Consider the following 27,161-nt stretch of genomic DNA (forward strand, 5'->3'; position numbering starts at 1 on the left):
ACTGAGACTCAGCTGTTTTTGTGAGTAAATACTCCCTTATTTGCTCCAAGTCCCTGATTAATTTCCGAAGTTCTAAAAAAAAGTTGATTCTGATCAATTTTGCTAGTTTTCTTGTTGCTTTTATGGGAAACGGTTTTGGAGGTGCTTACTCTACCATTTTGCTGACATCTGGCCATTTCATTTCATTGGGGTGACATTGGTTAGTAAAATCACATGGGTTTCAGGTGTACAATTCTGTAATACATCATCTATATCTCACATTGTGTGCTCAGCACCCAGTCAGTTCTCCTTCCATCACCGTATAACCCCCTTTAACCCTCTTCTACCAGCCCCTCCCTTTTTACCGTCTGGTAACCACTAAACTATCTTTGAGTTTTTGTTTTATTGTTTGTCTTGTTCCTTTGTTGCTTTCAGTTTTATGTCCCACATATGAGTGAAGTCATATGGTTCTTGCCTTTTTCTGTCTGACTTACTTCACTTAGCATGATAATCTCAAGATCCACCCATGTGGCAAATGGCAGTATTTCATCTTTTCTTATGGCCGAGTAATACTCCATTGTGTGTGTATTATCACATCTTCTGTATCCAATCATCCATCAAAGGACACTGTGGTTGTTTCTGCTGTGTCACTGAAATTAACCCCTGGTCGTTTGCAAAAGGTGAAAAGAATTCACAGACAGCCTGAAATGAGGAGAACAAGGAAGTAAGTTTATTCAAGAAGAAAGAAGCCGACCTCTGCCAGGGCAGAGAACTGTACCCAACTTTAGGTTAGCTTTTTCTTATATAGGAAAGTGTAGGTAAATTTCCTTATGGCAGGAGATGTGACATATAGACTGATGTCATTTGATTGACATATGTTGGTTATATAACCAGTTTCTTTCTTACCCAGAATGCATACAGAAAAATCCATGGGAGGGGGGGAACAAGCCTTAATGTTCATTCCATTCTAATTGCATTATAATTAGGCTAGAGTTCAACTAACAGGAAGGTTTTGGTAGTTTGCGCATGTGTGAAGAACCAGTTAAAACCAGTTGAGTCTTATCTCCTCTTTATGAGGGTTTAGACATACAGGAAAAGAAGCAATAGTCTTTCTTCTGGGGGAGTCCTGTGGAGACTTAAATAAAACATGTTTGATTCAAGGAAAGGGTATCTAGCTGTTGACTTTTTGCAGCCTGATAGTAGTTGAGGTGATTGGGAGAACTATAAAGGGTCCCTTCTGTTTAGGAGTTAACTGGGCTGTTAGAAACCTTTCCCCCTCTAGGCTTTCAACAGTACTTAGTCCGACTTTACAACTTTAGACTTTAAGGGACTGTAATGTGTAGAGGAGCCAGCCTGGGGGAAGTGCCAGTCCTTGTATTTTGAGTGCCTGCTGGACTTTTTCCTAAGTTGATGATACAGGAAATAATAGAATTGAGGTCAGACTCCAAAGCAATGGGCAGCAATTAGAGCTGGGGCATAGAGGTCTCCTGACAAAACTTTTCAGAGTCCTTTTTAAGTCTGATTTGTCTGCTTTACATTTCCTCTAAGGTATAGACCAATGGTAAGGAACAGACTGTGTAAAATGAGCCTAAATCTAGGGGCTTTTTATCTTTACAGTCAAGTAGGTATTAGAAGAAATAAATAGGTCCAGAGTGAGTGGTCAAGAAAGAATAAATGGCTTCTATGTTAATCAGGAAATTAACAGGCTTACCTGCCACGTCAGGGTCACCCACAGTTCCACCCTTGTGATGAGAAGAGCTTGGGAACCTCTGGGAACTTCAGGTCCATTAGTCAATTACAGCCATTTGTGAGAGAGAGTTGGTCCCTGCTCCCTTCGGAACAGGCGTAATCCCTCCTCCAGTGCCCTTTTAGTTTGCACAGGGGGCACGGCTGCTTTGGAGCGGTAGGACACTCCTTACTCCAGTGGTCTGGGCCTCCATAGCCAAAGCAGGCTCCTTTTATCTGTCGTTTCCTCTTCTGGGCTGTATGGGGGGCCTTGAGATGGCCTCAGCCCTGGGTTGTCTATAACTACAGTCAGAAGTCTGGCCTGTCTCTGGCCTCGTCTCTAGTCTCACTGTTCCTTTATTGCTCGTGGTCCCCTGCCTCTGTTGTTAAAAATATTTAAACAAATTTTCTGGCCTTCGCTAGGTTCTGTGTCTTTTCATTAAGATTCAACAATGAGTCAGAATTCCTTGGCAGGTTAGAAAAAAACTTAGGCTAAGCTTCTTTATATTGGTTTATTTATACTGTGACACTGAGGAAGGCACATGAACCCCAGTAGTCCTAAAATACAGAAGTTTACATAACTATTAGCAAAGCTTAGTGTTTAGATTTAGTTTTTTTGGAGTAACCAGGTCCTGACTGAGATAATATAAAACATAGAAAATTATTTTGCACAGTGTGAGGGATATAAATGATGAACTTCTAAGTATTACCTTGTCTTGTACACCTGAAACTAATAAAAAATTTAAAAAATAAATAAATAAAATAAAGTCAAACCTCAAAAAAAAAAAAGAAAATTATTTTGATGACACATATAATCTTTGTTCTTCAGGTAGAAAACTTTTTCATAATATTACTAGTAGACCAATAGTCTACTACTAGACCAACTTTGTCTTGCTTAACAGAGAGAGAAAACTCAACTCGAATTTTATACTTGCTTATCTTTGATATTTAAAATTACTTAGTTAATCATATGTAACTTAACCATATTTAAAATTCTCTCAAGATTTTTCTTTACAAGCCTTCTACAGCTTTCCCTGTCCATCTTAATTTGTCTCTTTTCACTCACTCAGAAATAACTGTATTTAAGACAAACTACTTTCTTTTAGTTCCCTTTAAGGGAACTAATGTATTTTCATACCTTGTATCTTCTTTGAAACCACACATCATTATTTCCTTTTATATATTAATTAGAATCCATAACCTTCACAACCTTAATTTTTACTCATGACCAAAAGCAAGTAATTAGCACTTCTACCGGTAAATTGAGGAATATATTTTGTACCTTTCAAAAGCATAGGCTTTTGTAGTACAATACAAGATATATTTATTAACAGATCTTAAGTTATCTTTTAATGTTCCTGTGGCAAGAAGATAAACTCTGACCAATCCAATAATTGACATTTCAGTATTTCATTATTTTGAAACACATAGATAGTTAATAACTTTTACTATTCCACACAACTTAGCAAAACCAACATCTTAAGTTACCAGTAGATGCTGAGAAATCACATCCAAACATCCCTATGTACAATTATTACTGAAAATTTGTGTCTAAACCTTATTTCAGTTATTTCTTATTAGTTCTTAACTCTGAGGTTTCAAAGTTAATTATTACCCAAGCTATTTTCTTGACAAATTCTGTAATAGAGATAACATGAATTTATTTTTGTAAACTCAGGTAAAACAAAAGATATCATATTTAATGTGAATAACCTTAAAAGACACGACTATTTAACTAAAAGTTAAACCAGCCTTTGTATCAAATATTTCTTAGATCACGTGACCCTGAGAAGTACTTGAGTTAGTTTTTATTATCTTAATATAAGTTCTTAATCTCTTATTTTTAAGCGAATCAAACATTACAAATTGGTAATACCATCTAGAGGCAACAACTTTGTAATATATAAAACACAGTCAAGTACAAATATTAGAGACCATATATATAAACAGAACTACCAACAATTACAGAGAGAACCTAAGTCTTATAGTTGCCCTTACAATTTCAAAGAGGCTATAAGAGGGAGGGCTTGCCACCTGTGTTTAAAAGTGTCTTTTTTCCTCTTCAGTTACCTCAGCCTCAAGCAGCTGCTGCAGCAACCCTTTGTTTACATTTGAGGTTATCTGCAAGATGCCGAAAGTTACAGAGAGTTAGAAAAACCTTTTAAGACTTATTTTGCCAAGTTTCTGAATATAGAGTTGGTGTACAAAACAATTTTAACTTCAAAAATAGAACAATAATTTAAAGACCCATTAAAAGGCAACTTTTTCTTGGAGTTTAGAATGTATATGGGCCAAGCAGTGTTACAATAAAATATCACTGGCTTCTAATTACAAGTTAACCAGTTTGCTAATACACAACCTAGAGGGCTCTGAGAAGGTATAGATACAGAGCTCCCCATCAGCTTGGTGTCTAAGACACAAATAGAAAAGGAAAAGGAAAAGAGAAAAGACAGACCAGGGGCAAATAAAACAAGTAAGTCACATAAACCAGCTGTACTTACAGAACCAAATCCTCCTGAGATGAGGAGCTGGGGTTCAAAACCCGGTCTCTGACCAGCCTGGCACTGCAGATTGGCCTCAGACAAGAGGCCCAGATTGGCACGAAACCCAGGTGGCATACAAGCCCAGACAGAACAGGTGCCGAAGAGAGGCTCTGACGGCAGAGATGAGGGAGTACAAATTCCCAGCTTGCAGAATAGAGGGGCCATCTCCTGTGGCTGTGGGGGTAGTGGTTTGTGATAGCTGGGCCAGAAAATCGAGGGACATCCCCCTGATTTTCCGCCAGTTTCTGAGTGGTCTCTATCTCGAGACTTATGGAATTAGTGCACGTTACCACGTACCTCAGAAAGAGAGAGAATATGAGACTGACCAGTAGCTTTGAGATCGTCCTCCCAGCTGCTAAGGCCAGGAGTCGTGGAGCCAGTCATGGGCAGGGTCCGTGGCCTTCCCGGCGCCCCATAGACGTCCCCAGACATAGTCACACACAGACTGATGCCCCAGCTAGACCATTGGCCGTGCCTTGGGGAGGATCAGATTTAAAGCAAGAGTAAAGGACACAAGGAGCAAGAGGAGTGGGAGGGTTTAACACCCTCTGTGAGAGACTGCTGAGGGAGAGAGAAGGCAGAGTTGAACTCTTAGAGATGAGGAGGCAGAGTCGAATTCCCGGGTTTCAGCACCAAATGTTGAGTCTGAATTCTTTTCTCTTTGCTAACGACCAGGGATTAATTTCAATGACACAACTGTTTCTGTGTCTTGGCCACTGTAAATAAAGCTGCAATGAATATAGGGGTACATATATCTTTACAGATATATGTACAGATAAATGTTTTCAGATTATTTTTGGGTAGATACCCAGGAGAGGGATTGCTGGGTCATATGGTAATTCTATTCTTAATTTTTGAGAAATTGCCTTCCATAGCGGCTGCACCAGTCTGCATTCCCACCAACAGTGTATGAAAGTTCCTTTTTCTCCACAGTCTCTCCAACACTTGTGACTATTTGTCTTGTTGATGATAGCCATTCTAACTGGGATGAGGTGATATCTCATTGTGGTTTGGATTTGCATTTCCCTAATAGTGAAGTTGAACATTTTTCTTATATATCTGCTGGCCATTTGTATGTCTTCTTGGGAGAAGTATCTGTTCAGGTCCTCTGCCCATTTTTTAATTGGATTGTTTTTTGTTGTTGTTGAGTTGTATGAGTTCTTTATCTATTTTGGATACTAGTGCCATATGGGAAACATTGTCTGCAAATATCTTCTCCCACTCGGTTGGTTGCCTCTTTGTTTTGTTGATGGTTCCTTTTGCTGTGCAGAAGCTTTTCAGTTTGATACAGTGTCCTGCAGGAGACCCTGCTCACTGCGCCATTTGTCCTGCAGGGCGGCCTGCGGGGTGTCAGCTCCCGCTCTCCATATAAGAAAGCAGGATATGGCTAGGCCAAAAAGGAACACCCACGGAGCCATAGGTAGGGGAGTCATACCACTATAGTCTCACTGGAGGCTGGATCCACACGACCTACAACATGCTGTCCGCTTCTCTGCCTGCCAACCAACCAATTCACCAACCAGTGCAGCCGCGGCAGTTATATCAGTGGCTAAATGGCTAACCAGCCACAGCTGATGGCCAACCAGCCACAGCTGACGGCCATCTACTACCTGAGTCAGCACCTTTCCACGTGAGGCCAAGAGCCTGGAAAACTGCTCTCCTGGTTCTGTCCCCACACTCAACCCCTCACAATCTCGCCTCACAATCTACGTGACAAGCGTCTTCTGCGAGGGTCCCTGTGCCATATTAGCTTACTGGCACCTACGGACGAAAAGAAACAGTAGTCTTAGGAACCAACAATGGCAAATCCCTTCCATCTGGGAGGATACATGCTAGCTTTTTGTCCTGGGAAAGGAGGGTCGCTGCCACTGGCACCTTTCCCGGTTTGTGGTACCAGACCTTTGTGGCAGTGCTTGTGGTCCTTTGCATAGTTGCAACATGTAACAGAACAGGGGACCCCATGATAGGCCATAGTGAGAGCACATAGTTTTCCCACAAAATCATCCCGGTATCGGGACCTCCATATACTACAGTCACTTATAGTGGCCACTCAGCCACCACCCCTGGCGTCACTTGCAAGTCATGAGTCAACCGGCCCCCCATGGGTCTATCAGGCCCAACCATAGACAGTGGGGGCTTTTGACCTGCCAGGGCCAAGTTCATTGCTGCTGTTCCCCTGCTGTCAAGCATGTGGGTGCTGGCAGCAAAATGTTTCCATTTCTGCCATAGCCTGGCTTTAACAGAGTCTCACTGGTGGTGACTTGTAATTGAATGGCAGCGGCTGTTCGATGTAGCAGAGCTTCTACTGGTGCGGGCCCTCCCTTTAGTGGTCTCTCATTCAGGACTCTCAGGACATCCCATAGACGTGAGGCCCAGTCACACATCGTGGGAGGGTGTTTTGACACCCGGAGACCTTGCTTCAAAAGGCCATTGTAGTGTTCAATCATGCCAGTGCTTGTGGGTTGTACGGAGCATGAAACAACCATTGCACGTCCATCCTGGCAGCCCAGCGCTGCACCTCTTGCCCCGTAAAATGAGTACCCCTGTTCACTTTCAATAACTTGGGGGCATCCATAGAGGGCGCACAGCCGTGTAAGAGCAACCACTGTATGCCGCTGATCCGCAGCCGGACACGGCCAAGCAAACATCAACCCCGTACCAGTGTCCACTGCTGTAAACGCGTATATCGCATTGCGGGCCTTAGGCAGGGGTCCAATGTAATCCACTTGCCAGCGAGTGAGGGGCACCCTCCCTCACGTTATCTGCTGTGTCTCCCAGGGGAGCCTGCGCCTTTGGGGGCTGTCCTGGGCACAGACGGCACAGTCATAGCAGGCATCTGCTATCTCCTGCCATTTCAAAGGCAGACCCCAGCGTCTGCTCACCTGCCACATGGTTCGGCTTTTAGCGTGCTGCAATTTCCTGTGCAGCCAATGGGCCACATCAGTGGCAGGAGCCCGTTCTAACCATCAGACCCGTGCTAGGGCATCTGCTTCATCATTACCTGGGGACACTAAAGAGTGACCTGTGACATGTATTAGGGTCACCTCCTTTCTCTGCCCTAGGTCCCAGAGGTCCTGCCACATGCTTGACCCCACAGTGGATGGTGTCCTACCAACCAGTTTTGGTGTTTCCACGTAGGGAGCCACACCGTTAGGCCCTGGAACACTGCCCAGCTGTCAGTACAAATAACTAGGGGCCCAGGTTCCTGGCTGATTACCATTCACACAGCCCGTAATTCAGCCCATTGGCTACTCTGGCCCATCCCAGTATCAAACCAAATGGTGTCTGTTTGGGGCTGCACACAAATAGCCGTCTAAACAGCTGCAGCCCCTCGGCTAGAACCATCGGTAAACCAGGCATCCTCAGGTACTGGGGACTGTCCTTCTCTGTAGGGCGAGGGCTCCAAGTCCTCCCCCCTAGGCAGAGCGCTTGGCTCAGCCTGGGCTACAAGCTCTACAGGCCCCAGGACCTGTTGTAGCTCTGTGCTCAAAGGGCTTCAACTAAGGGTGCTACGTTGCTTCAAGTAAGCACTCCACTTGGTGAGGGTGGTGGTCTGTGTCACCCCCATTTTGGGTCCCTGGGTCCATGTGTGGACCCACCCCTGGACGGGATAGGTTGTTCGAACCAACACCCATGCCGTTCCTGTGATGGCTTCTGTGGCCACTAGGGCTGTGTACACAGTGGCCAGCTGTTTCTCTATTAGAGAGTAGCCGACCTCCGCTCCTTTCCATAATTGGGACCAAAATCCCACTGGCAACCGGAGACGCTCCTGCCATTGCCAGAAGCCCCTACCATACCCCTCTTGGGTTACGTGAACATCAAGTTCAAATGGGCGGCCGGGGTCCACTACTTGCAGAGCCTGTGCCTACTGCACTGCCCATTTTGTGGCAACAAAGCCTTGCTCTGTAGCCTCTGTCCAATCCCATGAGGCCCCCTTTTTTATCATGTTGTACAAGGGCCTTGTCATTTGTGCCAACTGGGGTACAAACGCTCGCCAATATCCTAGCAGACCCAAATACGTCTGCAGTTGGGAGACCTTGGTCGGCCGGGGAAAGGCTTGTATCTTATCAATAATCGCCTCAGGTATAACGTTTGTCTTACCTGACCGCACAACACCCAAAAACTTGATGGATAAGCCAGGGCCTTGGACCTTTTTCCTCATTCACCGCCCAGCCGCGTGACTTCAGGTGGCGGAGAAGAGAGGGAGCTGCTTTCCCTAAATCAGGAAGAGAATCTGATGTTAATAGAATATCATCGACATAATGAAACAAGGCCACAGAGGACGGGTGATCCCACTGTGCCACATCCTGGGCCATGAGCCCGTGGCAGATAGTGGGGCTGTGCAAGTATCCTTGCAGAAGGACTTGGAAAGTCCACTGCCGCCCGTCCCAAGTAAAAGCAAACTGCTCTTGACACTCGGGTGCAATGCCAATGGAGAAAAAAGCATTGGCCAAGTCCACTACATAGTGATATGTCCCCAGGCTGACAGTCAGACGATCCATTAAATCAGGTACTGAAGGCACTGCAGCATGCAAAGGTGGTGTCACCTTATTTAACTCCCTATAGTCCACAGTCATTCGCCAGGTCCCATCTGGCTTCTTGACAGGCCATACTGGGGAGTTAAAGGGACTGTGCATTGGCCTCAAGTATGTGCCTTCTCCAATTCCAATATTGTACGACCAATCTCCTCCTGCCCTCCTGGCAGCCGGTACTGTCGCACTGTAACCACACGCCAAGGCTGTGGCAACACTTGAGGAGGGTGGTGAGCATGCCCGTGTGTCACTGCTTTCATCACTCGAATCCGGAGACGGAACTCTCCTACTGACGTCTATAAGCTGAGGCCATGTAGCACGTCCACCCCTAGAATATACTCCGGAACGGGGGATACATAAACCTTGTAGGTACGAGGGGGAAGCCTTCCTGTACCCAGTGGTAAGGAAATGGCTTGCACAGTCACAGTCTTTCCCCTGTAGCCTGCAATGCAGATTGCTGGTCCAGGGAACAGTTCTGGGTTCCCATAAACGAGACTGCAGTCTGCGCCAGTGTCAACGAGGGCCAAACCCTCTGCACATTAGAATGGGACCAATGTATGGACAGTTCCACATGGGGCCTCCAGTCCCTGCTCCTCCCCTCTGACCGGGTACCTTGGCCCCGCCCCTAATCAAGCTGAAAGGAGTCGGCCTCAAGCGGCCACATGAAGTCCCGGAGGGACATGGGACGTGCTTTCCCAGACTTCTCCTTTAGGCTTCTCCGGAATTGCTGTGCTTCGGGTTGTCAGTCTATTTTTTCCCGATTGACCCCTGCTGCCACGAGATCACGCCACATCTGTGCACGTGTTACTCTCTGAGGCCCGCGACCTCGCCCCTTTACTTTTGATTTGGGCTTCCAGGTCTCAACTGCGCGGACCTCCTGTCTTAACTTCTTTTGCCTCTGGCTTTCAACATCCCCTTGGGTGGCCATGGCAGTTGTAACTTCATGGATCTGTCCCCCCACATAGGGCGTGAGAATGGCAACTAAGGATCCAAAAGCACTCGCAGGTGCAATATCCAAAACCAGATCTCTCATGCTGGCTGTAAAAAGCTCGTCATCTGGCCCCTGCATGTTAAGGTTAAAAATAGCATTTCTCATACCCATTTCATGGATAATTTGCATGAGTATATGCAAGTCATTGTATATGACTTGTATATGAGTATATGGCAGTCATATTGGCAGTCATTGTATATGACTGCCATTGACTCACAGTGTCTGGCAGTTCGCCAGCCTGTCCCCATACTGTGCGTACCGCAGCAGTGAGCCACTCCATTAGAGTGTGGTTGCCCTGGTTTTGGGCCAACCTATGGCAGTTCTGTAACCTTTGTCGCAGGGATGGATGCACTGTCACGAAGGCTAGCTTTTCCATCTCGCCTGGGGAGCAGAGAATGTTGTCTGCTCCCTCATCCCATAAACATAGTAGCCAAGCCGAGACTGGCTCTCCAGGGCGCTGTAGGGACCGCCTCCCCAGCTCCTGCAACTCAGTGGGAGTGTAAGGGGTGTAGGTCATGAACTCAGTCACAGCTGGGTTGCCGGCAGCAGCGCCCCTGGGGCCCAAAGGTTGCTCATGTTTTACCCTTTGCTTCAAGATTGGCCGGGCTTGGGGGTTGGGAGCTACATTGTCTCCACTCGCTTCCTCTGCCTCTGCCTCAGAGTCTCTACTGTGGGGCCCCTGTTCTAACAGGAGGACCAGAGCTTCCAGCGCTTCCAACCAGGACACCTGGTCCGGCACCTGGGCTGTTTCATGAAGTGCATTTTCCGTGTTGAGACTCAAGGCCCTGAGGAACATCCAGTCCACACCGCCGGCTGTAGCCTTCTCCTCCTCCGGCAACCGGTCAGCCAGAGCCTGCAGGGCCCTCTCCATGCTGGCCGGAGAGCCATCCATGTCCTGCCACCCCTCTTTGGGGGTCCAACTCCTGAGAACAGTGGCCACCGAGAACCACACACTGTGTGGGGGCCACACATCCTCCTGCCCAGAGTCAGACGCCATTCCTACCTGGCCGGAATCTTGCTCGCCGCGCCAGGCGTCTGAGTGGGTGGAGGCCTCCATGTAAGATGTCCGCAACCCTCGGAGCCTACAGCAGCAGCGTACCAAAAAGCCAGTGAAACAGGTTTGTTAGATGGGCGGGGGGGGTGGGGATAAGGGGGAAGGTGAAGGGATTAGAAAACAGTCGGTAACCACAAGATGGCCACGGGGTTTCAACTATAATTTTATATATATATATATATATATATATATATATATATATATATATATATATATATATATATGTAGTTGTGGGGATGTTGGGTATAGCATAAAGAATATAATCAATAATATTGTAATAAATATGTATGGTGTCAGAGGGATACTAGATTTGTTGGGGTAAAAGATGGGAGAGGGGCTAAGGGCAGGGTGAAAAAGGTGAAGGGATTAAGAAGTGCAAATTGGTAGTTACAAAATAGTCATGGGGATGAAGGGTATAGCATAAGGAATACAGTCAGTAATATTGTAATAACTATGGTATCAGATGGGTACTACATTTATTGGGGTGATGACTTCGTAAGTTATACAAATGTCTAATCACTGTTATACACCTGAAACTAATATACTATTGTATATCAACTGTAATTAAAAAATAAAACAATTATTATTTTTTTTTAAAAAGCAGCTGGTTATGGTTGCTATGGCCAACAGGGTGGCATGCCATCCAGAGGCTCGAGAGGACCACCAATTCAAAGAGGGGTCACACCTCTCCCAGGCAGACTGCTCTCCCCATCTCTGGCGCTGCTCCTCATGGGATTCCCGAGACTGAGTTTTCACACACACAAACTGTTCTTCCATCCCTCAGAGAGCTTTGGCTGGCGCCATACTCTGTTCGCTGAGCCATTTGTCGTGTGAGGAGGCCTGCGGGGTCTCTGCTCCCGCTCCCCACATAAGAACGGAGGACATGGTGAGGTCAAAAAGGAACACCCACGGAGCCATAGATAGGGGAGTCATACCACTATAATCTCACTGGATCCACACGACCTACAACATGCTGTCCGCTTCTCTGCCTGCCAACCAACCAACTCACCAACCAGTGCAGCCACGGCAGTTATATCAGTGGCTAATTGGCTAACTGGTTACAGCTGATGGCCAACTAGCCACAGCTGATGGCCTTCTACTACCCGAGCCAGCACCTTTCCACGTGAGGCCGAGAGCCTGGAAACTGCTCTCTGGGACTCTGTCCCCACATACAGTCCCATTCATTTATTTTTGCTTTCACTACCCTTGCCGTTGAGGTAAAATTCATGAAATCATTTCGGAACCCACGGTCCATAAGTTTTGTACCTATGCTTTATTCTATGCAGTTTATTGTTTCAGATCTTATGTTTAGGTCTTTGATCCATTTTGAGTTAATTTTGGTATACGAGTGGTGACAGCAATCTAGTTTCATTCTTTTGCACGTGGCTTTCCAATTCTCCCCATCACGATTAATTGAAGAGGCTTTCTTTTCTCCATTGTATGTTTTTGGCTCCTTTGTTGAAAGTTATCTGCCCATAAATATATGTGCGTTTATTTCTGTGTTTTCAATTCTATTCCATTGGACTGTGTGTCTGTTTTTCTGCCAAAACCATGCTATTTTGATTATTGTTGCTTAGTAGTACCAGCTGAAGTCAGGGAGTGTGATACCTCTAACATTGTTCTTTTTTCTTAGGATTGCTTTGGCTATTTGGCGTCTTTTGTGGTTCCATACAAATCTGATGATTTTTTTGTTTTGTTTTAGTTCTTGAAAACATACCATTGGGATTTTGATGGGGATTGCATTAAATCTGTATATTGCTTTGGGTAATATGGCCATGCTCTTTTTGAGAGCACTTCTGTTATCTCTTTAAACTTAGAAGGCACATAATTTTTGACTCAATACATTTAATTTTTGGAGTCTATCTTTCAAATATGGTCACATGTTTGGGTAAAGACCCTTGGTCAAGAATGCCCACTGAGGAGTGTTTGTGGTCACCATACTATACCTGAGGACCTTTTGCTATGGGCCTTACCATGCATGTGACAATCCAGACACCTGCAGCTATTATAGACATGAGAAGTTGCCCAGAGTAAAGAACAAGTTGAAAACAGTGTGTGAAGTGTAAGTCCTTTAGTTCAGGAAAAGAATCCTGTATGTACATGTAAATAATTTCATGAACACAGAGAAACTTTGAAAGGTTGCACGGAAGAAACTGTCAATAGTGATGTCTCTGGAGCCTGGGGTGGGAGGGGACCTACATTTTCTTGTATAATCTTTTGTACTGTTGGTGCCATGCTAAGGTCTAGCTGCCTGCCACTTGAAAAAGCTAGAAATCGAGAGAAAAGGTTGGTGGAAAGAAAAGCAGGGTTATTCAGAATGCCGGCATTCTGAGAGGATGGCAGACTCCTGTCCAAAGGCCATCTCCTCGTTCCTAGACTGGGCAGACAACTTTATACCATGTTTCCCCGAAAATCAGACCTAGCCGGACCGTATTAATTTTTGCTCCAAAAGACACATTAGAGCTGATGGTCCAGCTAGGTCTTGTTTTCGGGGAAACACAGTAGGTACACAAGAAGAAACACAAAGAAAAGGGGGAGTCGGTCAGGCAGGTCTGAGGACTGATATCCTTTCTGGGGTCTGGTCTGTCTTAAGATAATGTTATCTCCAGACTCGCTACCGTGGCCTGGGACTTTATGCGCCATGAGTAAAAACTGCACTTCAGGGATGGTGTAGATGCTTGATCACTGCGCTGTACAACTGAAGCTGAATAATAATGAATGTCAAATATAATTATATATATATATATACACACACACACACACACACACACACACACAAGAAAAGGAGTACAGCATAAGGAATAGAGGCAGTGGAAATGTAACGGCTGTTTGTGAGGTCAGAGGGATAGTGGATGGGGGGAGTGGGGTTATCATTTTGTGAGGGGTGTAAATGATAAATGTCTCAGTATTACATTGTTTTGTACACCTGAAACTAATAAAAAAAAACAAAAACAAAAAAACTGCAAGGGAGTTGCAAATTGGACTCTGGTGTCCAGGTGCCTGAGGATTAAGAAATTGCCCTTTCCAGGTTAGGATTCTGCTGATTAAGTAGATTAACGAGGTATGTGTAGATTTAAGAAAGGGAACAGAGTTTTTAAGTCAATCAATGAGGGGAGAAACAAAGAGAAAACAGCTGAATATTAGGGTAGCTCTAACTGCAAATGAGCTAAGTGTAAATACAAGTAGCCAGATAGTCAGCTATACAGTGAGTCAAACTGCAAACGAGTTAAGTCTAATTGCTTTATTGATTCCCGAATTTCTCCCTTACATTGTTGAGTATTTTCTCATGATCATATATTGTGTTTTCAATTCTAAAATGGGTAAAATAAGCAAGCAAACTAGGCAAATAAATGTGTGAATGCATGGACAGACCCTGAACAGGTAGGTCTGGTGTCTTCCCCTTCCTGGGGGCCCTGGTTCTGGTTAGGAGAATGAAGAATCCTTCTCTACAGGCCATGCCCAACACTCTCCCCTATACAGGGCTCCCCAGGAGAGAAGTGAGACCAGAGGGGAACGGGCATACTGTCTGGTCTCAGCTCTGTGACTGTACTTGGTATTCTCAGGATAGGCCTGTCTAGCCTGGGCCCTGGGTTGCCACTTGCATAGTGATGGCCAGGAATTGGAGGCGCTTGTCAGGGGGCCATAGCTGTCTGGGTGAGAGGAAAGGGTATGGCAGAATCATTCAGAGCCTGTGATTCTGGGAACGACTGTGAAAGAACCCCCCTGGGAACATTTGTGTCTGCTCTAGGAACAGGCGTGTGCACAGAAGCACACGTGGGCTCGTGCACACACAGGTCACCTCAGGGCCAGGTAGCATCGAGTCTCTGTACACCAGCCTGTAGCGTCGTTCTCTCTCTCTCTGGCTCCAGACAGGCTCTGGCTTTGCATAGATGCTCAGGGGCAGGCAACCTCAGCCCTCCCTAGGAAGGAGGGCACAACTCCCAAAGGCCCATGGCCTGTTCACACGTCTGTCAGCTGACCGGCCTACTCTCTGACACTCTCTCCCCTTTGGGGACAGAGCCAGGAGTGCAGTTTCCAGGCTCTCGGCCTCATGTGGAAAGGTGCTCACTTGGGTAGTAAATGGCCATTAAATATGATTGGATGGCCATTAACTGTAACCAATGAGCCATTGGTTACTAATATAACTGCCGTGGCTATGCTAGCAACAAATGGGGGCTAGCAAGAAGATGGGGCTGAGCTAGCAAGAGCAGATTGCAGCTAGCAAGTGAGGTTGGTTGCCAGAGAGAAGTGGACGGCAGGTTGTGGATAATGTGGCTCCTGCTTCCTGTGTCTCCAACCCAGCCGCCAGCGAGAATACAGTGGTATGACTCCCTATCTATGGCTCCGTTGGTGTTCCTTTTTGGCTTCACCATGTCCTGTGTTCTTATGTAAGGAGCGGAACCAGAGACACTGCATAAGTCTGTGCATGACATTCCCTGTGGGGACAGAGCCAGGAGAGCAGTTTCTAGGTTCTCGACCTCACGTGGAAAGGTGATGGCTAGGTTATTAGATGGCCATGAGCTGTAATCAGATGGCCATCCGCTGTGGCTGGGTAGCCATTAGCTGTTACCAGTTAGCCATTAGCCACTAATATAACTGCCATGGTTATCCTGGGGGTTGGTTGGTTGGTTGGCAGAGAAGTGGATGGCAGGTTGCGGCTAGCAAGTGCGGTTAGCAAGCAGATTACATTGTGGATCGTGTTGATCCTACTTCCTGTGTCTCGCCTGGCCACCAGCGAGATGGGGGTGTAGGAAGACCCTTTGTTGGGGTACTGGTGGATGTTAGCTTTTGTGTCTCAACCAGCCACCAGCAGGAATATAGTGGTATGAACCCCCTATCCCTGGCTCTATTGTTATTCCTTTTGGCCTCACCATATCCTGCGTTCTTGTGTGGGGTGTGGGAGCTGAGACCCTGCATGACAGTCTCCTATGCCCCTCCCCTGCGCAGATGCTCAGCTGGCTGTCAGGGTGTCCCTGTCTGTCACAGATAGCCTCCCCCTTCCGAGACAGAGGGCTAGAGGAGCATCCGTGGGACCCTCACAGTTGCCCTGGAGCCTTTTCAGGGCTGCAGGACTGTGTGTAGGTAGGTATGGGAATGGAACAGTGAACAAGGAGGTCAGGGGAGACACCCAGATTCTCTCTCCAAACCTGGAACAAAATATAACTGAACTGTCTAAAAGCGTAATGTAACTCTCCAAAATAGCTGAAGTCAGTAAAGTAAGCAGAGAAGCTCCAGCTTAGGAGACCATGTGTCCTTTCTTGATGAAAACCTTTTCCTGAAGGTGGAACTCATACTCACCTGTGTCAGGCCCTGGCATACCTCTGCCTCTCAGCCCCTGCTTCCTGTCGGGCCAGGGGCTGAGGTGGGCTTAGGTCACTCCCAAGGTGTACAAGGGGTGGGTCTCTGTGAGCTTTCTCCTGAGCAACTGAGGACATGCCTCCGTTTTCCCTTGCAAAGAGGGAGGCTATGGCGGTCCTGGGACATGTGTGCATAGAGAAATGTCTTGGTGGCTGGGGCTTGTGTGTGTGTGTGTGTGTGTTTGTGTATGTGTGTGTCCCTGGGGAGGAGCAGCCCAGGAGGAGGAGAAGAGTCCCGGCCAAGCTAGCCCTGACCACTTCTTCCCAATGCAGGCTGGTCTTGACCACCCTCCACCTGCCCCCCAACCTCACCCAGGCCAGCTAGTCCTGAGCAATCAATCTCTCTCTCTCTCTCTCTCTCTCTCTCTCTCTCTCTCTCTCTCTCTCTCTTTCTCTCTTTCTCTCTCTCTCTTTCTCTCTGTGTCACACTCTCTCTGTCACACACACACACACACACACACACACACACAGGGGATCTCAAATGTGCGTTCTCTGGCAGACTCTCCTCTGAGAACTGTGGGCAGCAGCCAGGTGATCTTCTGCAGAGGAGAGGAGAGGGCAGTCACTGACCTGGCCCCACCACACCTTCTCTAGGCATCCCTAGGTGGTGTTAGGTCCCCCAGGGTCTTCCCTGTTCCCGGAACAACCAAATGAGAAGCCTGACCTAGATGTCTTTGTGATGGAGCACTTTACAGTTGTCCAGCTGTTTCCAGGCTTCCTGGGCCCTCCCTCCCCACAGAGCAGAAAGCACAAGGGACCCAGGGTCTCACAGTGACTCTGGCCTCTCCAGGACTGATACGCAGGACGGCCCCTGCCCTCCTCCTGGCTGATCTGCAGGTGCCCAGAGAGCAGGTGACCTCAGCCTCCACCTGGCCCAGCCCCCGCCTAGGTAGAGAAACTGAGGCCAGAGAGGACACAGGGTGGAGGCAGCACCATCTCCTCCCTTTGCAGGGGCCAGGCCAAACGTCCTAACAGTGGGGGCAGCAGTGGACACTAGGACAGGGCACTGTGCACGCCCAGCAGGCAGGACAGAAGATCTTCATGGGACCCTGTGGAACCAGAGGCAGGGGCTGCAGAGACACACGAGGCCAGACGCTGCCACCCACATGGGCCCTGGGGACCATCTGCCTGCACTGGGGTCACATGGCCCTAATGACCAAGGTGCTGGAGGTGGATGGCTCAGCAGCAACAGCACAGCACAGCCTTTCCTACATGGAGACCACAAGAACTTGAGGGGCATGCTGTTCTTGGGGACACCCAACTCGGGAGCGGTGGCAGGGGCTGGCCCCGAGCCTCAGCCACCCCTGCCAGGCTCCTGGACCTGCCCACTCTGCCGGCTCCATCTGTGGGCCCCGCAGTCTCAGGAGCTCACTCTGCAGAATCAGAGGTGGCTGGCTAACGGCTCTTATCGATTACCAGTCCAGATGAGGAGACTGAGGCACACAGAGGGGCAGCTGCAGGGCTCTACCACAAGCCTGTGTCCGCAGCCCACCAGGGGCCAGTCCACCACCTGTACACACATCCCAATGCCATGCAGTGGCCTGTTCCGTGGTCACTGGGCTGGCCGCACCCTTCATCCTGTGCGAGGAGGAACTAGTTGTGCATTCTGGCACCTGTTTACTCTTCATGCAAAGGCATTTTTGGTGTCTGGAGGGTGCTGCTCCTGTGCAGCCGCGCTTCCTGATGCAAACTTTCCCGACATCCACCCAGAAGGGCCCCCAGGCTTCTCTGACCCTCACTCCCCACACCCCACCTGCCCTGGGACCCTCGCTCCCTTGGTCACAACCTGACTGGCCAGAGCAAATCCCCTTTCTCCAGGAGCCTGTGGAGGACTTTGGAAGGCTACTCCCGATGCAACCCTGCCTCCCACCCGGTGTCCTCAGGAGAAGCACCGGAGCCTCAAGTCCCAGTTTTAGGACAAGAAAATGCAGTGTGTTATGCCGATGACAGAACCATTCACGCTCATTGGAGAAAATCTGGGGAACACTTAAGGATAAATGAAGAGGAGTAAAAGAGGGTCTGAGGAGAAGGGGCCAGTGGGGGACAGACACCCCGATTAACCCTGCAGTGTGTGTGTGCTTGTCTGTTTTATAGGCATGAACACAACGTGTACATGGAGGCACTTGCATGTGCATACACACATGCACGTGTACACAGGACATGCACATGTGCACAAAGCACAGGTGCAAATGCATGCACATGGAGACGTGTACACAGGTCACACGTGCGTGCATGTGCACACGATGTGTTGTGCTGTAACCCATGCCTACTGCCAAGGAGTGGTGGTTCTGTGAGGTGCTTTGTGGAAACCAGTCTCTGGCATCCGTGTGTCTCCTTTTCCTCCCAGCAATCCTGCCTTCCCCCAACATTCACACTAGCACTCTGTATTACCTGTAACATAATTTTTACAGATTTTGTAGATGAAAATCAATGATTCGGGGCTTTCATTGCCATGAAGCAATTTACTAGTTGTTGTTGGGCCTTTCCCGCTTCTGTTAGTGAACTCAAGGACTCTGTCACTTGGGGTGTTCTATTCAAGACCAAGACATAGTTCTGCCCGGCCACTGTCGATAGACAGTTCTGTTTACTTGCAGCGGGGTCCCCCCTCCTGAGGATCTCTGTGTCCTCCCAGCCCTGCCCCCTCAGGCCCTTCCCCCGGCCCTAGAACACAGACCCGGGACAGCTGTAGAGTGGACAGAGAGGGTGAGTGGGGGCCTGCCTGAGTGGAGGGAGGGTGTACTGGGACATCTCATCCATTGGGGCTTTTCGGTTTCCAAGGGCTTTCCAGGCTCTTCCAGTAAACATCCTGTTTTCCCAAGGTGGATGTTGAGGCAGAGGGGAGGTGGCCCCTGGCACCCCGTCATCATGCCCATCTGTGAGTAGGGAATCCAGGTTTCGTCTGTATTCAAAGGGAGGGCTTTCACACACATGCTATTGCAGGAGGGCTGAATTCCCAGTGGAGCTCACCGCGACGTGGGGCTGTACCCGGGCTCCTGCAAGCTGGTGGGGGCAGCTGTACCTCTCTCCCATTAGGCTTGTCGCCTGCCCCTGGCTTCAGGTTTCCTTCCAGCTCATCTTGCCCCTCAGTACTCCTGCCACCCTGTGCGTGGCCCCTGTGCACAGAGTGGCCGGGCAGGCACGAGGAGGGATTGGCTAAGCGAGGGGGGGCCGGGGCAGGTACATGACAGCCCTGTGCTTGGCTGAGGTCCAGTCTTCACCAGGTGGGCTCCCAACCTGTTGATGGGAGAGTGATAATGGCCTGCGTGCAGTGAGCAGCTGCTGTCCCAAGCAGTCTGTGCAGTTAGCTACGGTTAATTACATGCCTGGGACACACATGCAGTTACTTATATGGCTGGGGTGGGCGGGCAGCTTGTCCCCTAATCTGTTATCGCATGAGAACACAGGGGAGGCCACAACCAAAGGGCAAGTGAAGCTGTGAGGAGAGGCCCGTGAAGTTCCTCCCCTGTTGGGGTCATTTATTTGGGCAGAACAGTGACCAGTGTGATATGAGGGGGCGTCAGTGGGGTCAGCTGTCCCCCCGCAACTCTGCTCCTAACACATACTTTTGCTGTGGTGCTACTAAAACCATTGGTGATTTCTTTGTTTAGAATATTATTCTCTAAAAGGGACTATTGATGGAATAGTGTTAGGGAAATGTGGAGGCCTGTATGGGTTCCCCAGTAGACATCAAATCGTGCCCAGCTGGTCCAGGTCCCTTGGGGCACTCCCCACCCTTCCCCCTCGTGGTGGACATGCCTGCCATGGAACTCACAGGTGAGCTGGGGTGTGAAGGCCACAGCCTGACCCGTGACCACTCCAAGAGTGCTGTAGGCCCCTGGGCTACACCATATCCCAGAGGGTTCCTGCTCTTAGCAGGTTCTCTCAGTAGACCATCCCTGAGGACAGGCAGCCTCTGGACAGTTGTGGCAGCCCTGGGAACTAGAAACTGAGAACTTGCCAGAGGTCACCAAATGTTTGGTTCATTTTGATTTGTGTTTGCCAGCCACCCTGTGAGTTGGGTGTCCTGAACCCTGCATGATACCGAGGAATCAATAACTCAGAGGCATGGCCCATCATACTCAAGGGTGGAGCCCAAACTCTGCCTGCACTGTTACCCTGGGGGATGAAGTGATTGGTGAAGTGGGCATGGCCCCAGTCAGGCAATAGGGTGGGGGTAGGGGCGCAGGGCGGGGGCGGGGAGAGCCAGTACAGGAGGCAGAGCCCCACTGCCCTGTCCTCTCGCCCTCAATACTCGCTCCTGCGTGGTTCCATGGGTGCCATATAGACTCTCACCCCTGCTACCTGCTGGCAGCCCTGCCCCCCGGCCTCGCTACCCTGGAACCCAAGACTCAGAGGCCTTGGTCTGCACGGTCTTTGTCTGATCCTTATCAACACCACTGTGGGGCCCTGGGGTCCCCAATTCCTGTTCTGCAAGATCAGGCCCCTTGTCTCAGGCCAACTTCCATCTTCCAAAACCCAAATCTTGCAGGCTGTGCCTTTGTAAAGGAGGGAGTAGGCGCTTTGGTCTGGGGGCAGAGGAGAGAGAGGCCAAGGCTCGTGTCCTCAAAATGCTCCTTCCCGGACTCCGGATCAAAATGGCGGCGTGAGGTGAGCCTCTGTAACGCTCTCCTGGAATTTACAACTAATCGGACAACAATAACTCCACAAAGGACTCCCTGTAGAGCACACAGGCAAGACGAAGAGGTCCACTACTGAATTCACCGCCAGGTGGGCGAATCACGCAAGCTGGGGAGGAGGGAGGGGAGAAGTGTGGGGACGGAGCTGTGCCGGCGCAGGACGCAGACCGAGCTCAGTGCTCGGAGCCCGCTGCTCCCGGAACTACCGCCGTTGCGGGAGAGGGAAGGACTCGGACTGCTAGGGCTCCGCTTACAGCCCACAGGGCTGAGGGGGAAGCATATAACACGGCTGAACCCAATGCTCACGGCAGACACCTCGGAGCTAAGACTGAGGGAAGAGGGCTGAAAACTGAGTTTAAGCCCTCACTGCCGAGCAGAGAACGGAAGCCTTAGGCACTGAGACTAGCCGCCCCCTCCCTACCCTCCCAGAGCTCGCCCCGCCACCACCTGCCTGGTGCTAGAAGCGATGAAGTAGCAGTGTCAGATCAAAAGGACAGGATTTTTGCTGTTCTGAGAATGGTGGACCGCAGAAACAGATTAGCAGCCCAACTAGTTCCGGCAAAGGGGAGGGAGCTGTGGAAGCAGGACTGACTGTGGTGGTGGTCACCATTGCTCTGGGCAACCTCTCACAACTCACCCCGCCCCTGGCCCCACCTATCTGGGCGGATCCCTGCAGGAGTAAAGAGAACGGCTGAAACATACAGGTGCAGAAAGAGCTTTGGAACTTCAAAAGCTCTCCGCACCCCCACAGGGACGTGGTGCCCTATGACCCAGGTGTACTGTTAACAGAGGAGAGATCCGTCTCCCAGGAAATCCCCCCATTGTGTGAGAAGCTGGAAAAGTGCAGAGAAAATATAGCACTACTGTGTCAGAAAAAAAAAGCTGCAGTCAGAGAGAAAATAAAACATTCTTCCAACAAGTATTGGAAAACAAAAGAAAGACCTCTTCCTATCAACCTGTTGCAGAAGCCACTCCTGTAGATGTCTAGGAAGAGAATAAATCAGTAATTGCCATGAATAACCAAGGCAACAAGACAGCTCAGAAAGAAAGTGAAAAGTCTCCAGAAAAGGAACTTAAAGATATGGAAATATGTGACTTAAATGATAGAGAATTCAAGATTGCAGTTCTGAAAAACCTCAAAGAGATGCAAAAAAACATAGAAAGGCAATTTAAAGAACTCAGAAACACAATCAAAGAACAACATGAGCATTTTACGAAAGAGATTGAAATTTTAAAAAAGAAGCAAATGGAATTTCTGTAGATTAAGAACTCAATAGAAGAAATTAAGAATGAAATAACCAGCTTAGGTAGTAGAGTTGACCAGATGGAGGAAAGAATCAGTGACATTGAAGATAGAAACCTGGAAATTACACAGATGGAAGAAGAAAGAGACTTGAGACTTAAAAGAAATGAAAGAACTCTACAAGAACTTTCTCACTCCATCAGAAAGAGCAATATAAGAATAATGGGCATACCAGAAGGAGAAGAAAGAGAGAAGGGAACAGAATATACTCAAAGAAATTGTTAATGAGAACTTCCCAAATTTGTGGACAGAACTGGATCCTCGAATTCAAGAAGCAAATAGAACACCTAATTACCTCAGTCCCAACAGGCCTTCTCCAAGGCACATTGTATTGAAGCTGTCTAAAATTAACACCAAAGAAAGAATCCTCAAGGCAGCCAGGGAAAAGAAGACAGTAACCTACAAAGTGAAGCCCATTAGATTATCTTCAAATTTTTCAGCAGAAACTCTACATGCCAGGAGGGAGTGGAACCAAATATTCAAACTATTGAAAGAGAGAAATCATGAGCCAAGAATAATATATCCAGCAAAGATATCATTTAGATATCAAGGAGGAATAAAGACCTTTCCAGACATCCAGAAGCTGAGGGAATTTTCTAATACACGACCTGCAATACAAGAAATACTAAAGGAGGCTATTCGACCACCATCAACAGGGACAACTTGTGGCAACCAAAACATAAAAAGGGGGAGCGTAAAGGCCTGAACCGGAATATGGTAATGGAGAAAGTAAGCGTGCTGAATACTCTAAATATCAAACTTTCTTTTACATAATCGTAAGGGGAACCACTCAAAAAAATCAAAAACTGATATATACTGTAATAAAAGAAGAAACAGAGGGAAACATCATAGAATACCACCACACAGAAATAATAGACAACAACAAAAAAGCAAACCAACAATGGAGTCACAGCCTTACCAGGAAACTAAAGATAGAATGACAGGAAATCCTTACGTATCAATAATCACCCTAAATGTAAATGGACTGAACTCACCAATAAAAAGTCACAGAGAAGCAGAACTAAATGAAATAGAGAACAAAAAGACTATAGAAAAAATTAATGTGACAAAGAGCGGGTTCTTTGAAAAGATTAACAAAATTGACAAACCCTTGGCTAGACTCACTAAGATAAAAAGTGAGAAGACACTAATTAACAAAATCAGAAATGACAAAGGGGATGTTATCACGGACACCCCAGAAATACAAAGGATCATCCAAGAATACAATGAAGGACTATATGCCACCAAATTCAATAACCTAGAAGAAATGGACAAGTTCTTAGAAATATACAGCCTTCCAAGCCTGAGCCATGAAGAACTGGAAATCTAAACAGACCAGTCACCAGTAATGAATTTGAATCAGTGATCCAAAACCTTCCCAAAAGTAAAAGTCCGGGACCAGATGGCTTCACTAGTGAATTCTACCAAACCTTCAAACAGGATCTAATACCAATCCTGCTCAAACTCTTCCAAAAAATTGAAGAAGAGTCAGTACTCCCTAACTCATTTCATGAGGCCAACATTACCCTGATACCAAAACCTGGTAAGGACAACACAAAAAAAGAAAACTACAGACCAATATCTCTGATGAATACAGATGCTAAAATCCTAAACAAAATTGTAGCAAATCGAATACAACAATGCATTAAAAAGATTATTCATCATGACCAAATGGGGTTCCTCCCTGGGGCACAAGGATGGTTCAACATCTGCAAATCCATCAATGTGATACATCACATAAAGAAAATAAAGGACAAAAATTATATGATTCTATCAATTGATGCAGAAAAGGCATTTGACAAGATACAACATCCATTTATGATTAAAACACTCAATAAAATAGGTATAGAATGAAAATACCTTAACATAATAAAGGCCATCTATGACAAGCCCTCAGCTAATCTCATAATTAATGGTGAAAAACTGAAGCGCTTTGCTCTACGTTCAGGAACACAACAGGGCTGTCCCCTATCACCTCTGCTTTTCAACATAGTGTTGGAAGTCCTTGCCAGAGCCATCAGGCAAGAGAAAGAAATAAAAGGCATCCAAATTGGGAATGATGAAGTAAAATATCACTCTTTGCAGATGACATGATGCTATATATAGAAAACCCTAAAGAATCCACCAAAAAGCTGTTAGAAACAATCAATGAATACAGTAAAGTTGCTGGTTACAAAATCAACGTACAAAAGTCCATTGCATTCCTATATACTAACAATGAAATCTCAGAAAAAGAAATATAAAAAACAATTCCCTTTGCAATTGCAGCAAAAAGAATAAAATACCTAGGAATAAACTTAACCAAGGATGTGGAGGACCTATATGCTGAAAACTATAAGACATTTTTGAAAGAAATTGAAGAAGACACAAAGAAATGGAAAGACATTCCGTGCTCATGGATTGGAAGAATCAACATAGTTAAAATGGCCATATTACCCAAATCAATATAAAGATTTAATGCAATCCCCATCAAAATCCCAATGGCATTTTTTAAAGAAATAGAACAAAAAATCATCAGATTTGTTTGGAACCACAAAAGACCCCGAATAGCCAAAGCAATCTTACGAAAAAAGAACAATACTGGAGGTATCACACTGCCTGACTTTAGCTTGTAGTACAGGGCTACAATAATCAAAACTGCTTGGTATTGGCGGAAAAACAGACACATAGACCAATGGAATAGAATTGAGAACCCAGAAATAAAACCACATAAATATGGACAGATAATTTTTGACAAAGAAGCTAAAAACATACAATGGAGGAAACACAGCCTCTTCAATAAATGGTGCTGGCAGAATTGGATAGCCACGTAAAAAGAATGAAACTGGACTGCTATCTGTCACCATGTACCAAAATTAATTCAAAATGGATCAAAGACTTAAGCATAAGACCTGACACAATAAACTGCATAGAAGAAAACATAGGTACTAAACTTATGGACCTTGGGTTCAAAGAGCATTTTATGAATTTGACTCCAAAGGCAATGGACGTAAAAGCTAAAATAAACAAATGGGACTATATGAAACTTAAAAGTTTCTGCACAGCAAAAGAAACCATCAACAAAATAAAGAGGCAACCGACTGAATGGGAGAAGATTTTTGCAAACCGTTCCTTTGATAAGGGTCTAATATCCAAATATACAAGCAACACATGAAACTCAACAACCAAAAAAACAAACAACCCAATTGAAAAATGGGCAGAGGACCTGAAGAGACATTTCTCCAAAGACGACATACAAATGGCAAATAGACATATGAAAAAATGGTCAACATCACTAATCATCAGAGAAATGCAAATAAAAACCACAATGAGATATCACCTCACCCCAGTCAGAATGGCTATCATCAACAAGACAAATAGCAACAAGTGTTCGAGAGGCTGTGAGAAAAAGGAACCCTCATACACTGTTGGTGGGAATGCAGACTGGTGCAGCCGCTATGGAAGGCAGTGTGGAGGTTCCTCAAAAAATTACAAATAGAATTACCATATGACCCAGCAATCCCTCTCCTGGGTATCTACCCAAAGAATTTGAAATCATTTATACATAAAGACATGTGTGCTCCAATGTTCATTGCAGCTTTGTTTATGGTGGCCAAGACATGGAAACAACCAAAATGTCCTTCAATAGATGAATGGATAAAGAAGTTGTGGTATATATACACAATGGAATAGTATTCAACGTTAAGGAAAGATGATATAGGAACATTTGTGACAACATGGATGGATCTTGAGAGTATAATGCTAAGTGAAATAAGTCAGACAGAAAAAGCAGAGAACCCTATGATTTCACTGATATGTGGTATATAAACCAAAAACAAGACAAACAAATGAGAGACAAAAACTCATAGACACAGACAATGGTTTAGTGGTGATCAGAGGGTAAGGGGGGTGGGGGGAGGGATATGAGTGTAAGGGGGATCAAATATATGGTGATGGAAGGAGAACTGACTCTGGGTGGTGAACACACAATGGGATTTATAGATGATGTAATACAGAATTGTACACCTGAAATTATGTAATTTCATTAACAATTGTTACCCCAATAAAAAAAAATGCTCCTTTCCCTAAGTCAGCTTCTCTGTGGTGTAGCCCACAGCAGACCTGGAGAGGCCTTTATTTATCAACTTTTGTTTTTAAACAAATTGTTTTGAAGCATAGTGTATATATAGAAAAATGCGTGAGTCGTAAGTTTGCAGCTTAGTGATTTTTCACGTGGTGAGTAGTAGGTAGCTGGCTCCGAGTCCTGCACCTTCTCCCCCACCCCAGCTGGACTTGTTTGGGATCCTGATGGGAGGTTCTTTAGTGCCTGTTTCCTGTGCCCCACGTGATGGGAGTGGGATGGTCCTTTCGGTGGTTGTCTCCATCTGTTGTCATTGCTGTGGGTGCTCCACTGAGCAAATACACTGCAGCTCTCTGTTGAGAGCAGCCGGATGGTTCCCAGATTTTAGCCATCACGAACAGTGCTGCTCTGGACGCTCCAGGATGTGTCTTGTGCTGTGAGTGCGTAAGCATTTCTGGCTGGTCTACAACCTAGGAGTTCAGGGCAGACCATCTGCTGGACCACCTCCCACGTGGCTTTACCAGTTCATGTTCCCACCAGTGGTTGGGGGTTTCCATAGGGTCACATTTTCGTCAGCACCTGGCGTTTTCTGCCTTTTCATTTTAGCCACTCTAGTGGGTGTATGGCAGTGTCACACCGTGGTTTTAATTTCCCGTCCCCTGATGACTAGTGAAGTTGAATTTATTTTCTTATGTTTATCACCCTTTTGGATATCCTTTTTTTGTTACCTACCTCTTTAAGTCTTTTGCCCATTTAAAATAAATTGGATCTTCTGACTTTTGGTTTATCTGAATTCTTTTTTTTTAATTAAAATTTATTGGGGTGACAATTGTTAGTAAAATTACGTAGATTTCAGGTGTACAATTCTGTATTACATCATCTATAAATCCCATTGTGTGTTCACCACCCAGAGTCAGTTCTCCTTCCATCACCATATATTTGATCCCCCTTACCCTCATCACCCACTCCCCACCCCCTTA

The 27,161-nt window shown here is 46.6% G+C and overlaps 1 protein-coding gene across 2 annotated transcripts in view; it reads left to right on the forward strand.

Moving 5' to 3' along the window:
• RASGEF1A (RasGEF domain family member 1A) overlaps positions 1-27,161 on the forward strand; it is a 116,931-nt gene that overhangs the window by 51,356 nt on the left and 38,414 nt on the right. Inside the window, exon 1 of one of the 2 annotated variants that reach the window (XM_081074461.1) lies at positions 10,749-10,888. The exons of the other annotated variant lie outside the window; for it this stretch is intronic. The gene's annotated coding sequence lies outside the window, so the exon portion shown is untranslated. Of the gene's footprint in view, positions 1-10,748; positions 10,889-27,161 lie in introns of those variants that run through there. 2 annotated transcript variants of the gene reach the window in all.

Source organism: Rhinolophus hipposideros (genome assembly GCF_964194185.1).
Source record: "Rhinolophus hipposideros genome assembly, chromosome: 15".
Taxonomy (NCBI): domain Eukaryota; kingdom Metazoa; phylum Chordata; class Mammalia; order Chiroptera; family Rhinolophidae; genus Rhinolophus; species Rhinolophus hipposideros.